Genomic DNA, 13956 nt, shown 5'->3' with positions numbered 1-13956 from the left:
CTTTATCTTATTCTTCCCAGTTAAATTTACCCTTCATTCTAATTTGTGTTGTACAGTTATTTCATTTTTAACCTTAATTTATATTTTATTCCTTCCTAGTTAAATTTACCCTTTTTAATTTTTCATATTTATTTCCTATCTTATTCATAGCCTTTTCCTTTTTTGTTCTCTTTAGGTCACGAGCAGTTGTCCAAGCATTTCACTACATATCGTACTGTGTATGACTGTGTACGTGACAAATAAAATTTGAATTTGAATTTGAATTTGGCTCCTTTCGATGTGGAGCAGCAGCTGCTCTACTCTGAGCCCCTCCTGGATGGCTGAACTTCTCACCCTAAGGTAGAGGCCAGCCACCCTTCGGAGGAAGCTCATTTCTGCCGCTTGTATCCGCGATCTCGTTCTTTCGGTCACTACCCACAGCTCGTGGCCATAGGTGAGGGTAGGGATGTAGATCGACCGGTAAATTGAGAGCTTCTCTTTTACACTCAGCTCCCTCTTCACCACGACGGACCGGTGCAGCGTCTGCATCACTGCAGCTGCAGCCCCAATCCATCTGTCGATCTCTGGCTCCCTTCTCCCATCACTCGCGAACAAGACCCCGAGATACTTGAACTCCTCCACTTGGGGCAGGAACTCATCCCCGACCCGGAGTGGGCACTCCACCCTTTTCCGGCTGAGAACCATGGCCTCAGATTTGGAGGTGCTGACATTTAAACCTTTTTTGAAAAGTTTTTTTTGGGGAAAAAAAAGCTCAGCGGTGGAATTTAACTCTGTCTCAAATATTACAATTCAGTTCAGATTCAAGGTATTTACTTTTATTTCATATAATTTCTAACTTGTGACTGTCTGACATACAGATATTAACCCTTTGAAGCCGGTCGGAGTGGGCACGCTCCGTTTTCCCTAACTATGTTTAAATCCCGGTAGCACTGCAACCACGTAAGCTAGCGCAATAATTTTTTTTGCATATGAAACCGGAGGAGTTGTACTTACATCTTATGCCATCAGCTTGTCCTCGGTCACAGTTTCCTTCCACATATAGCTTTGCAAAAACTGCATAAAAAGAGCTTGCAGCAACAAAAGCATAATATTCCAGAAACACGCTTTGCCGATCCGATCAGCTGTTTGTAACACTTCCTACGTTGGAATAGACGTCAGCGCAAACTATCGCATGTCCGCCATGACCTTCCCGAAACCGGAAGTGACGTCATTGTCGCGGAAATGTAGTTCTTTACCATCAGTGCCTTGTAAGCCTATACTGGTGTTTTTAAAAGTTATGTTTGACTTTATGACTTTCTGTGTCGTTTCTGGGATGCTCAGGACTCATATTGCACTGCTGAAAATAGTTTATTTTGATGCTGCTTTGCATTATAATATTTATTTTCGTTTTTCCTGCAGTATATAGAAATTGGTGTATTTCAAAAATAAAACTATGAAGACACTCAAAATAAATTTCCTGTGGTGGGAACCTATTTTGTGCAACTTTTTTGTATTTACAGTTTTGCGGGATAAGCCTCTTAAATTTCTCTAACTAGAAATATATGTTAAAAAAACAAAAACGAGTTTCAATTTTTTTGTAGTTTATTGCACTTTGTTGCAATTTATGTAATTACTATGCACCTAATGCAGACATGTTATTAAAATTTGGGCTATAATGGTTGTATTGACAATGCTCCCAAAAATGGCTCCACAGCATGTAAAAATATAATATAAGCTCTGGCGGACTTGGTTCTATGGTTAATATACAATGCTCACTGTCTGAAAGCTTTAACTGTATTTAAGGGCAATATCTCAAAATAAACTAAAAAAGATTTGATCTTTGTATGTTTCAGATAAAATGGAAGACAAACTGATGCAGTAAATATTCTTATAATGATGAGAAAACTGTGCAGTATAATTTAAGTATGAATTTACTTAAGCTGTTGAAGATATGAGACATGTTTGGATAAGAGGCTCTAACCCAATCCTGAAAAAAACAGGTCTAGATCCAAACAACTTTAATAATTTCCGTCCTGTCTCCAATCTACCATTCCTCTCAAAAATTCTTGAAAAAATAGTTGCTTCACAAGTCCATCTACACCTAACTGATAATAACCTTTATGAACAGTTCCAGTCTGGCTTCCGTCCTCTGCATAGCACCGAAACTGCTCTTATAAAAATAACAAACGACCTTCTTATGACAGCTGATTCTGGTCTCCTCTCCATCCTTATTCTTCTTGATCTGAGTGCAGCCTTTGACACCATCTCTCATCCCATTCTCCTTAGCAGATTAGCTTCTATTGGTCTCTCTCATACTCCATTAGCCTGGTTTAAATCATACCTCTCTGACCGCACTCAGTTCATTCAATTAAAATCCTTCACTTCTCAGCCTTCTCCTCCATCTACTGGGGTGCCCCAGGGATCTGTCCTTGGGCCCCTTCTTTTCATCATTTACCTTCTTCCACTCGGACACATTTTTCGTAAATATAATATTCAGTTCCACTGCTATGCCGATGACACCCAGCTTTACCGCTCTACCAAACCCGATTCTACTCTTCCTCCACCCTCCCTTACCCTCTGCTTAGCTGAACTCAATTCCTGGTTCTCCTCCAACTTTCTTAAACTCAACAGCAATAAATCAGAACTTCTCCTGGTCGGCACTAAACGACTGCTATCCAGAATTAACAATTTCTCTCTCACTATCAATAATTCGCTGGTCTCTATCTCTCCCTCCGTGAAAAGCTTGGGTGTCATTCTCGATAGCACATTATCCTTTAATTCACATGTCAATAATGTCACACGTGCAGCATATTTCCAACTCCGTAATATCAATCGCCTCCGCTCTTTCCTCACTCCTCATGACACTGCCATTCTCGTCCATAATCTTGTTATCTCTCGAATTGATTACTGTAACTCACTATTATTTGGCCTTACACAAAAATCTATTAACAAGCTCCAACATGTCCAGAATTCTGCTGCCCGTATTATTACTAGGACTTCCTCTACCCACCACATCTCCCCAATCCTGAAGCAGCTTCACTGGCTCCTGGTTAAATTTCGCATCCATTTTAAAATAATCCTTTATACATTTAAGGCTATTCATTCTCTCTCTCCACCATACCTCTCCAATTTAGTACAGATGAACTTCCCATCCCGGTGCCTCATATCTTCATCTTCTCTTTCTCTCTCTCTTCCTTCCGCTCGTCTGATTACAATGGAGGGCGGGGCTTTTAGTTGCTCTGCCCTTCGACTCTGGTATTCCTTACCCCCTGACCTCAGAAATATTAGTTCATTCCCTCTTTTTAAGTCCACCCTCAAAACTCATCTGTTTAAAATTGCTTATGTTTAAACCTCTGTATGCTCCTAACTTTTGTCTGTTATTCTTATATGTATATTTCCAGTTTTTGTGTTTTTATTTGCTGTACAGTGTCCTTGGGTGCTTTGAAAGGAGCTATTTTTAAATAAAATGTATTATTATTAGAATACAGAAGCAACTAAGTTGTTTATAATCAGCACCCCCCCCACCCCCCCTCTATATGACGTCTGGGGTAATAACCATCTCAAGTTCCCTAATTTCCCCTTAACTGTCCCCAACACCTTTTCCCAGTTCTTGTTTACTGTATCATCTTCCCCAAGTACACACCCAAATACTTCAAACCACCTGGAAGTTACAAGAGTCCAGCCAATCCAGCCAATCTCCTACTGCAAGAGCCTCACTCTTAGCCCAGTTTGCTCATGCAGCTGAAAATCTGCAGAAGTTTTCAACAATCATTCCTAACTTATTGACATCTTTTGGACTTCTAACAAAAACAACATCAGCATATGCAGATAGGTTAAAAGACGCGTTAAAACCGACAAGTCATCCCAGCAATAGAACACCTAACCCTATTTAACACTGGTTCAATAGACAGAGCATATAACATACCAGACAGCCTGATACCTCTGGTTACTTTAAAAGGTTTACACAAACAATCGTTGTTTTCAGTACACTTTCAATGTCCTTGTACAACACCATAATCTTAAGTCAGTGCCGAGACCAAACCTTTCCAACACACTGCAGAGGTAACGGTGCTCAACTCTGTCAAAAGTCTTTTCTTGGTCCAGAGAAATTAGACCAATATCACATCCCAATGAACTGGAGACCTCCAAAATATCTCTGACTAGTGACACATTATCGACGATAGACCTGCTTGGCCTAGACCTTTGATGGACAATCTGATCCATCACCTTCTTCAGTCTGTTTGCCAGCACTTTCAACAGTATTTTATAATCAGCGCATAACAAAGAGACAGGCCTCCAGTTCTTAATATCCTGAAGCTCACCTTTTTTAGGTAACAGTGTTAAAACCATTCTCCTGCAGCTCTGAGGTAAAGATCCTGTAGCAAAGCTCTCTTCAAAAACCTCCATGACATCAATACCAAGGTCAGAAAGCTTTATCAAATTCGACTGCCAGGGGCCTTCCCTCCTTGCATGCTTTGTAAGGCAGTATTAATTTCAGTCACTGTTAGAGGCTCCCCCAGCTCCTTGGTAAAATCCTCAGAAATTCTGGGGAGACCGCTGCAGAAGGCATTAAAAGTCTCTTCGTCTCTAAGTACTCAGAATGATAAAGCTCTGAGTAAAAATCTGCTGCTCTCCGCCTGATGTCACCATCTGCTGTCAAAAGATCCCCAGCAGATGATTTCAAACCATGTATGAACTTGCTCTGTCCTTTCTTTTTTTTCCAGCAAAAAGAAAAACTTCGTAGGAGCATCCATCAAAGAAAGGTTTTGAAATCTGTGCCCCCTGTGCTCTAGAGCCCAGCAAGTCAGCCAACAAAGCTTTTTTAGAATTGAGGTTCTCAAAACAACCTCGGTTTCCTGTGGAATTTGCAGCTCCACTATTTCAGTCTCCAGATCTCTCATAGATTTGGCCAAGTCCGAAGAGACATTGAAAGTGCACTGATGACAAAAGTCTTTGGTTTCAGCTTTTCCCTGGTCCCACCACTGCCGCAAACACATAAAATCATCTTCCTAGATTTAAACACTCTCCAGAAAAACTAAACGCTGTCTTGAAATTTGCATCTAGTAACAAAGCAGTGTTAAAATGACAGTAAGCAGACTTGTGTTTAAGATTTGCAACAAAAGCATTACAAGAAACCAGAGCATGATCAGAGAAAGAAACAAGATGTATGTTACACTCTTTAAAAATTCCAAAATGATGTCTAAAACAGTATATCATGTGTAATCTAGCTGCATTCAAACATTTTTCTCTACACCTAACCCATGTAAATTGTGTGTTTTATTTTGCATTTCCCCCAAACATCAACTACAGACTGTGCTTCTGTCAAACGCTTTAGAAATGTCTGGGTTCTAAATGAATTCATCATTTTCTTTACAGTTAAAGTCTCCCGCCACAAAAAGAAACTCTTCTGGATCACACTTGCGTAAGACATCCTCAAGCTTTTGTAAAAACAGAACTCTCTGGCCTCGTATTTGGAGCATACACATTCACAAACATAATCGTGGAACATACTTTGCCTTCACCACCATCAGCCTGCCCTTTACCACCTCCTGAAAATCATCGGACTCTGGTAGAAAGTCTTTTGAAAAAAGCAGCCACTCCACCACTGGCTCTATTTAAATGACTCAAAATCACTTCTCCGTCCCAATCCCTCTTCCAGTCTGTCTCATTTAAACAGTCGCTGTGCATTTCTTGGACCATTAATACATTCATGTGCTTTAATTTCATTAACTCATACACACTGACTCTGTTCCTCATATCTCTGGCTCCATTCAGGTTTAAAGTAGAAACTCTGAAGTTACTCATCACCAAAGATACAAGGATACACAAAACACAAAACCTTAGATGCCATATGGGTGATCGTGGCTCAAGAGTTGGGAGTTCGCCTTGTAATCGGAAGGTTGCCAGTTCGAGCCCCGGCTTGGACAGTCTCGGTCGTTGTGTCCTTGGGCAAGACACTTCACCCGTTGCCTACTGGTGGTGGTCAGAGGGCCCGGTGGCGCCAGTGTCCGGCAGCCTCGCCTCTGTCAGTGCGCCCCAGGGTGGCTGTGGCTACAATGTAGCTGCCATCACCTGTGTGTGAATGGGTGGATGACTGGATATGTAAAGCGCTTTGGGGTCCTTAGGGACTAGTAAAACGCTACAGGCCATTTACCATCGTACTCCTCATCATTATTAAACTCCAGCTTAAGTTTTGCAACTATCTTTCTCAGTCTGTAGACTTCTTTGTCCGTATAATCCTTTCCTTTATTGCTCAACTGTGATCTCACATGCAACAGAAGCCACTTCTTGTCTGGAAAAAATCCTCTATTTTCACATTTTTCGTATTTTTGTGACCCTGAGAAAGTGTTTAACTTTTCGCACCCTGTAACCTTTCTTCTGCTGTTTAACGGAGGCTCTATAGGTTGAACTGGTCAGACTATCTTCAGTCCAGCCTTCCTCTTCACCTTCATCCTCTTCTTCCGTATCACTATCAGCTTCCTAACTCCATTTTATCTGTAACATCATTCTCAGTTTGAGAGCTAGCTACACTCCCTGATTTTGTCTTTAAAGAATCAGAATCAGAATCAGAATCAGAATACTTTATTGATCCCTGGGGGAAATTATTTTTTGTTACAGTGCTCCATTTTAAACCAACATTAAGACAAGACAGACAATACGCTAACTAAGAATAGTACAATATATACATATATATACATACATACATACATACATAAGTCACTTATAAATAAATATTTGGAAAAGAAACATGTGTAGTTGTAGCAGCAAACAGTGTGTTAAGTGGATGCGTTGTACAGGGAGATGGCCACAGGCAGGAATGATTTCCTGTGTCGTTCAGTGGTGCTTTTCGGTAATCTCAGTCTCTCACTGAACGAGCTCCTGTGACTGACCAACATGTCATGGAGTGGGTGGGAGGTGTTATCCAACATTGTCTTTATCTTGGACAGCATCCGCCTCTCCGACACCACCTTGAGGGAGTCCAGCTCCATCCCCACAACATTGCTGGCCTTACGGATCAGTTTATTAAGTCTGTTGGCATCTGCGACCCTCAGCCTGCTCCCCCAGCATGCAACAGCACAGAGGATCGCACTGGCCACAACAGACTCATAGAAAATCCTCAGCATTTTCTGGCAGATGTTGAAGGACCTCAGTCGCCTCAAAAAATAGAGACGACTCTGGCCCTTCCTGTAAAGTGCTGTGGTGTTTTTAGCCCAGTCCAGTTTATTGTCAATGTGTACTCCAAGGTATTTATAGTCCTCCACAATGTCAACACTGACCCCCTGGATTGAAACAGGGGTCAAGTGTTTCCTGGTCTTCCTGAAGTCCACGATCAGTTCCTTGGTCTTTGCCACGTTGAGCTGCAGATGATTCTGCTCACACCACGTGACAAAGGAGTCGACCACAGCCCGGTACTCTGTCTCATCATCCCTGCTGATGCATCCAACCACCGCAGAGTCATCAGAAAACTTCTGAAGATGGCAGGTCTCTGTGCAGTGGCTGAAGTCTGTGGTGTAGAGGGTGAAGAGGAAGGGGGAGAGGACAGTCCCCTGTGGTGCCCCTGTGTTGCTAATCACCTTGTCAGACACACACTGTGGGAGACGTACATATTGTGGTCTTCCTGTCAGGTAATCAACAATCCAGGACACCAGAGAAGCATCCACCTGCATCGCTGCTAACTTATCACCCAGGAGGGTCGGCCTGATGGTGTTGAAAGCACTGGAAAAGTCAAAAAACATGACCCTCACAGTGCTCGCCGGCTGGTCCAGATGGGTGTAGACACGATTGAGCAGGTAGATGATGGCGTCCTCTGTTCCGAGACGAGGCTGATAAGCGAACTGAAGGGGATCCAGATGTGGTCTTACTATGGGTCGCAGCTGGTCCAGGATGAGCCTTTCCAGGGTCTTCATGATGTGGGAGGTCAGTGCCACGGGCCTGTAATCCTGGGGGCCACTGGGACGAGGCGTCTTTGGTACAGGGACGAGGCATGATGTCTTCCACATCACCGGGACCCTCTGCAGACTCAGACTCAGCATAAACAGTTTATGAAAGACTCCACACAGCTGGGGGGCACAGGTCTTGAGGACGAGGGGACTCACTCCGTCTGGTCCAGCAGACTTGCCTGAGTGAAGTCTCCTCATTTGCATCTCAACCTGGTATTGAGTGAAGGTGATGGGTGGGGGAGGGGTGTCAGGAATCTCACAGGAGGCAACATGTGAAGAGAGAGGCTGGCACAGTGGTGTGGCTCTGGATTCCAGGCTGACTGCAGGTGAGGTTGTGGGGGTGGGAGCAGACACTGTGGTGTCGAATCTATTGAAAAACAGATTCAACTCGTCGGCTCTATTCTCACCTCCCTCAGCTCCCCTGCTGTTGGTTGGCCTGAATCCAGTGATGGTCTTCATGGCCCTCCACACCTCTCTCATGCTGTTCTGCTGGAGTTTCCACTCCAGCTTCCTCCTGTAATTGTCCTTAGCCTCTCTGATCTTGTCCTTTAGTAACACCTGGACCTTCCTCACCTCCTCTTTGTTGCCCCCTCTGAAAGCCCTCTTCTTGTTGTTGAGGAGGGCTTTGATGTCCTTAGTCACCCACGGCTTGTTATTTGGGTAACAATGAACAGTCTGAGCTGGAACAATGGAGTCGGTGCAGAAAGTTATGTAGCCTGTGATACACTCAGTAAGCCCATTGATGTCCTCGGCGTGAGGCTCACAGAGTGTTTCCCAGTCGGTCACCTCGAAACAGCCCTGTAGTTCCGCTATTGCCTCCTCTGACCACCTCCTAACAGTCCTGGTGGTCACAGGTTCCCTCCTCACAATTGGCACATAGCGGGGGGTGAGGTGAATCAGGTTATGATTTGACCTACCAAGTGGGGGGAGGGAGGAGGAGCTGTATGCATCCTTGACGTTAGCATACAGTAAGTCTAAAGTTTTCTCTCCCCTGGTGGGACAGTCCACATATTGTTTGAATGTTGTTAGTGTATTGTCCAGTGATACATGGTTGAAGTCACCCGAGATCACAATAAAGGCACTCGGGTGCTGAGTCTGTAGCCGAGCTATGGCAGAGTGGATAGTGTCACATGCAGCTGTGGGGTTAGCAGAGGGGGGAACATAGACAGCCACCAAGATGACGTGAGAGAATTCCCTGGGTAAATAATACGGCCTGAGTCCAACAGCACACAGTTCAGTGTCCGGGCAACAAATCCTTTCTTTGATTGTTATGTTGGCAGGGTTACACCACCGGTTGTTAACTAAAACAGCAAGCCCACCTCCTTTACGCTTACCGCTAGCGATGCTGTCCCTGTCCGCCCGAACAGTGTGGAAGCCTTCCACGGAAGCATTCTCATCGGGAATGACCTGGTGCAGCTGTAACACTTCTGGAGTCGTTACAGTATACTAGGACCAGTTAGGTTCGACTACTAGAGCAGTAATGAGCGTAGCATGTAATAAAGACCACAGACCAGTAAATACGTTTAAATTGCCGGCTTATTATTTTGTGAAGACAGAGAATAGACAGTTATAGACACATTACATAAAACATTCAACATCACACATTTAAGGAAAACAAGATGTTTTCTTTCCCCTTCTTAGTTCAGTATGTTCTGTTAGTTCATCCTATTTATCTCAAAACCTTTTATTTGGCTTTAGAAGGATGTTATTCTCAACCTAGGTTATTGTTTTATTTATTTCAAGTTCTAAGTTCAAGTTTATCCTTTGATCTATTTGCATTAACACTGTGTTATTTTAAATCAAGTTCAGTTCTTTAGGCCCAAGATTTAATTTAATCTTGGTCTAGGTTCACCTTTAAATTCTCAACCAGTTCTTATTTTGTTTTAACCCAACAAAATTATTTACATTTCCATTAACACCATTACAGCATTAAAATGTAAGGTTGACCAAAATAAATTACAAAAATAAATAAATAAATGTAAAACTGAAAACAATTCAGCAAAAGGCTGAATAAATCCCTTAAACAAACAAATAAACAAAAGAAAGTTGTCTTTGTGTCCTTTAACTATTAGTCCTGGAATTACTCCGAATGATTATCCAGTGCTTTGAAAAGTCCGCTGTTCTTTTGCAGAGGTGTATGGATTAATCCTACCAGTTTTATCAGCGAAAGAGCTCAACGTCCAGCAGGGGGCGTTTTCCTTTTTCCTGCTCGGTACAGTTCAATGGGTCCGTGGGTGGCTCGCCATCTTGTTTCTCGCTCAGCGGATCAAACTCCGATTCTAGCTCAGCATTTCCCGATCCAAACCTTAATGGCCTACCATAACAACAAAATTAAGTGCATAAACATTCGAAAATAACACACGGGTAGCCCTTAAATAACAGTAAAAGTCCGTTTTTTCCAGCTTATTTAGCCGTAAATGAGGTGATGCCAATATGGCGCGCTGAAACACCGTCAAAGGCCTTTGAACTGCAGCCTGTGTGTCGTTTAAGCACGAATCCACCGTTTTTAACATAAAACAACATAAATCTGCTACCTTGGCTCTCCATTTGCATGAAATGAGCAATATAATACAACAAAAATTTCTTGCATGAAATAAAAGACAATTTCTGAACTCACCAAGTCCCGTTCGGTTATGTTCACAACGTCACCAAGGCAAGGACAGGTCGGAAAAACAAAAATACATTCTCCAGAGTACAAAAATGGCTTTAAGTAGATTTTTGGCTTATTTTTACAATTTTTTCACTCATTTAAGCAGCAGCTCTGCAAGGACTGTCTGCATTTCTCCCTCTCGAGCATCAAAAGAAGGAACAACCCGATTGGGTGTGGCTAATCACAGGAGTCACGCTGCAGCGTGCCCTTTCACAATAAGAGTCTCAACACATATTTTAGCCATTTTACCTGAATTAACATAAAACACCATGAATTAGCAAGTTCTGTACCCTTTTAACATGTTTTTAAACACAAATGAAATCCTATACCATGAATTATATCATTGCTGATGTTTTTAATGAATTTTCTAACCATTATGATCTATTTATTGACTATTTATCACCTGTAATATATTTCTTATGACTGTTTTTACTAACAGGCTTTTATTTGTTGTTAGCTATGTTAACCAGGGTTACACAGCCATGATTCGGTGAAACACATCAGGCTACACTCTCGGTATTCCCTCTGACTCCGTACCAGTGCTGAGAGCTCGTCGATTTTAATTGCCAACGATCGCACATTTCCCATCATGATAGACGGCAGACACGGTTTAAACCTCCTCCTCGCTTCGAGCCTCCGCTGTCTCACCGTCACCTTTTTTCTTCTCTTCTGTCCTTGACCTCTGCATCCCCGATGTGTTTTCCTCCAAATTTCAGCTGGTACTTCTGCGGGCCTGGCCAGCGAGCCGGCCGGCATCAGGGCGATCAGCTGATCTCTGGAGTAAACAGTCCGTGCATGTAGGAGATGTGCCGCGGTCCCGTTCCATGATAAAAGTAACAGTTCCACGGCCACCAGAAGAACAAAAACTCTCTCAATCCACATGATTGAGTAAGAGATAGAAAACGGAGGAAAATACAAGTCAGAAAAAAAAAGAATACGTAAGAAAAAAGAGCTAAACTAAGAGAAAAGCAGGAGCGACTGTAACAGGCTGCACGCTGGTTGGCGCATGTGCACTGATTATAAAGGACTCCTCTAACAGCATCTGACTACCTTCTGTGTCCTCAGGATCATTTACAGTTTTTCCCTGAGCTCTCGTTCACCACACCTGTGTTATTCTCCTGATTATCCTGTGTATCTATCACTGTTTGACTTTAAGTGTGGACAATTTGCTCTACATTCCCTTCTTCTGTAGTCTCCTTTTTCTGCACTTAAGTTGGTTTCTGACCAAGTTTCCCACCACTTTGCTTCCCTGTTTCGTTTAATTCATTGCTCGCCGAATCTCTGGATTCTGCTGTTCTCTGCTTCTTTTCTCCTCCTTCCACCCGAGTTTGTTCTAAATTATTTGAAGGGACATATTTTCCAGGACACGCTCGAACTAAATGGCCCACATTGCCACACCCAAAATGCACCAACACGCCCAAAGTCCTATATAAGTTATAGTCAAAATCATCCACTCACACATTAAACACTAAATTTAGGTCTTTATCCTTTTTATTTAGAATCATGGGAACCTGTCGCCTCTGTGAGACAACGTGCTTTAACAGCTGGGATTTGCTGCCGATGACAGTTTTCTAATCAGAGAATCATTTTTCTCTCACCAGTCATTCATCACTGATAAATGGAGGAATATTTGCAATCATGACTTTTTTCGTTTGTGTGCTTAGAGGACAAACCGAAAAAAAATCTCATTCACGACAATACCCCTCTCAATCACTTTGTCTTCTCCACACTGTCAACAAAAATCACCACTGCACTGTTCATCCGAGCAGCAGATTTAATGCTGCTATGACCCAGAATTTCACGCACCGATAGACTACACTCCTCTACAGAGCAAGGACAAGTAGGTATGATCTTAAAACCATGTTGTCTCGTAAGGTTAGCGAGGTCCATTTTGGCGATACACACGCCAACCAGCAAAAAGCTGGTTTTACGCATTCAGCAAAAACACAGTGACAGGGGATTTCTTTAAATCACCCTGTAGTTCTTCAGCTTGAGACACCTGAGTTAGAAAACACAAACACTGCAGTTGTTTTTCACTCGTGAGGGCAGTCATGGACGCACGACCTGCGTCTCATCACTGTCTGCGTGACAGTGATGAGACTTCACCCACGACTGCAGACCTGCTGATGGTTCCAACACCATCATTAAGTTTGCAGATGACACCACGGTGATTGGCCTCATCAGTGACAACGATGAGGCCGCCTACAGGGAGGAGGTGGATCGTCTGGCTGAGTGGTGCGACAGAAACAACCTGCTGCTTAACACCGAGAAGACCAAGGAGCTCATCGTGGACTACAGGAGGAATGCTGACCCACATCCACCCATCCACATTAAGGGGACGGCTGTGGAGTGTGTAAGCAGCTTCAAGTTCCTGGGAGTCCACATCTCCAAGGATCTCATCTGGACGACCAACTGCTCCAAGCTGGTCAAGAAGGCTCACCAGCGCCTCTTCTTCTTGAGGACTCTGAGGAAGAACCACCTGTCCTCAGACATCCTGGTGAACTTCTATCGCTGCACCATCGAGAGCATCCTGACCAACTGTATAACAGTCTGGTACGGGAACTGCTCTGCCTCGGACCGGAAGGCGTTGCAGAGGGTCGTGAAAACTGCCCAGCGCATCGCCGGAGCACCACTTCCTGCCATAAAAGACATCTACAGGAAGTGGTGTCTGGAAAGGTTCTGGGAAAATCATCAAAGACCCCAGTCACCCATCACATGGACTCTTCACCCTCCTGCCCTCTGGGAGGCGCCACAGGAGCCTCCGGACTAAGACCACCAGGTACCGGAACAGCTTCTTCCCCACAGCTGTCAGACTCCTGAACTCTGCCTCCTGACATCTGACCCACGTTAACACATGGACTGAACATACACACACCCACAATGGACAACTGTACCCTCAAACACACAATAATAACATGGACTGAACCACCACTCACAACCACCAGCACTTTATATAGCCTCTGTAGAAGCTATCTACACCCTCACTTATCTTAACTGCACTACTGTATAGCTCTGTGTAAATAATCATTCTGTACATACGATAATTTTTAATCCTACAACTGTTTACAACTTGCATAGTTCCCATTTCTGTATAGCTGTATATCTCAGATTTCTGTAAAGTTATTTATTTCATATTTATATCCTGTTCATAGCCTGTACATAGCCTGTACTCACTACAGCCTGCACATACTTATAGAATATTCATAACATACTTCATACCGTGTACATTATAACATAATAGACCCATTTCTGTAATATACTCACATATCTATATTATTGCTAATATATATTGTAATATCACTATATATCACTAAAGCACTTCTGGATGGATGCAAACTGCATTTCGTTGCCCTGTACCTGTGCATGTGCAATGACAATAAAGTTGAA

At 43.2% G+C, this 13956-nt stretch overlaps 1 long non-coding RNA gene across 1 annotated transcript; it reads right to left on the bottom strand.

Moving 5' to 3' along the window:
- Positions 1–9661: 9661 nt before the first annotated feature.
- Positions 9662–11041, bottom strand: LOC146556074 (uncharacterized). The gene is made up of 2 exons (XR_014889055.1): positions 10537–11041; positions 9662–10233 (listed from the first exon to the last, which is right to left on the bottom strand). It is a non-coding gene; the product is annotated as an uncharacterized LOC146556074 (long non-coding RNA).
- Between the last annotated feature and the right edge of the window lie 2915 nt (positions 11042–13956).

Source organism: Mchenga conophoros, linkage group LG16 (assembly GCF_057382185.1).
Source record: "Mchenga conophoros isolate Kocher_MC1m ecotype Shallow Benthic linkage group LG16, M_conophoros_male_GT1.1, whole genome shotgun sequence".
Classification (NCBI taxonomy): domain Eukaryota; kingdom Metazoa; phylum Chordata; class Actinopteri; order Cichliformes; family Cichlidae; genus Mchenga; species Mchenga conophoros.
Note: the sequence above shows the minus strand (reverse complement) of the source record. Positions and strands in the feature narration are given on the sequence as shown.